Consider the following 1760-nt stretch of genomic DNA (forward strand, 5'->3'; position numbering starts at 1 on the left):
AGCCCATTGTCAAATGTGTAAGTTGAAAATATAGATAGCATGCAGGAAGAAGACAAATTCATAGAAACATAAGCAATCAAAGTTATGAAGAAATGCACATCTATAAACATCTTTATTGAGCAAAGATAATTGATCTAAATCCTGTTCTAAAGAAAATTATGGCAGCTGAAGACATGATGTTGAATAGTCCCTGCCAAAGTTTCAGGTTTTAGAGTTTTGACACCACAGAGATTCTATTAGGAGCAGGTATAACCTTAAAGCAGTTATATTTTGTCCAGTGTCTTTGGGGAGTAGAGATCATGGCAGGGGAGAAGGCTGACTTTTCCTCTTTGCTTCTGGACTTGCCTTTATACATATTCCCTTCCATTTCCACTCAGATCCCCATTATAGGCTGACTCAATGTGTCTGCCCAACCGTTCACTGAAACTTTAAAACTAAGAGCCAGTTTATCTTTTTATAAGATGACTGTCCCAAGTAGTGCATTATCATGTCAGAAGGCTAATGCACAGAACAACAGCTTTGCCAATAAATTGTACCATATGTTTAAATAATTCCCTTCAATCCTCAAATGTAAGACAGAAAAGAAAGAAATGCTTCTTCATGAATTTTTGGGTCATCCTTGCACAGGGGCCATGATTATTTTCTCTGTATGGTTCCAATTTTAGCATATGTGCTGCCAAAGTGAACACAAGAAAGAAATGCTTCTAATGAAATAAGGGCATCATTACCTTGATAACAAGGGCATCAAAATATATTTTTTAAAACACCACAGACAGTATGAATATATGCAAAATTCTCATTTACATACTAGAAAACCAGATCCAGTAGTCTGTTAGGAAGACTAAGGCCTAGGAATGTAGTTTGTTTAGTGGGGTGCTTGCCTACAAAGCCCTGGGCTCAGTCCACAACACTGAATACATTTGACATGGTGGCACAAACCTATATTGTCAGAACTTGAGAGGTGGAGGCCAAAAGATCAGAAATTCAAGGTCATCCTCAGTACATAACTAATTCTAAAGCTGTTTGGAACGTGCCTCAAGGAAAGATCTTGAGATTTTTGTCTCAGGGGAAGAAAAGGACAGTGGCTGAACATTACTGGCAGGTGGACACAACAATGGGGTGATTTGACATAAAATGCAGTTGGGGCAAAGGGGCAACCAGGATAAACACCCAGGGTAAAGTGTGTGCTGTACAAGTGTGAGGACCTGAGCCTAGATACTCACAGCCCACATAGAGCTAGCTACACATGATAGCATGCATGTGTTGCAGGGTAGCTGATGACACTGTGAACCCTGAGATTGTGTTATTTACTAGAAAACCTGTTTCTAGTTGTGGTGTGACTCAGCCCTAGCACACACCTTTAATCCAAGAGCTTTCTGCTTGAATAATGTAAACAGAAGTCAACTGTAAGTCAAGAGCAAGTAACTAATTAGCAGGAAAAAACCCATAGAGAGTAAGAGGGAGTCAGGAGGATGGATAGAGAGATGCACAGGAAGTAGAGGGAGAGACATTGATTCTGAGGAGTTCTGTTTGAGATGGATAGGAGAAAGGTTTTTTTTCTGGAACATTGGTAGAGGAGGAAGGTCATCCATGTTCTTTCTTGGCCTCTCTGAACTAGCAAGTTTTCACTTCAGCATCTAGCTCCCAAGTCTTTACTGGTAAAATCCAACAGAGGAGATCTAGTCAAAACCAACATGCATTCTGTGCTCCCAGGACTCTGATGTCAAGAAGTGTAGTAATAGATGGTGCATTCTAAACAG

At 40.1% G+C, this 1760-nt stretch overlaps 1 non-coding gene across 1 annotated transcript; it reads right to left on the reverse strand.

The window, feature by feature from the left end:
* Positions 1-582: 582 nt before the first annotated feature.
* LOC118573538 lies at positions 583-689 on the reverse strand. Its single transcript, XR_004943649.1, has one exon. It is a non-coding gene; the product is annotated as a U6 spliceosomal RNA (small nuclear RNA).
* Positions 690-1760: the final 1071 nt, after the last annotated feature.

This window comes from Onychomys torridus, chromosome 23 (genome assembly GCF_903995425.1).
Source record: "Onychomys torridus chromosome 23, mOncTor1.1, whole genome shotgun sequence".
NCBI lineage: Eukaryota > Metazoa > Chordata > Mammalia > Rodentia > Cricetidae > Onychomys > Onychomys torridus.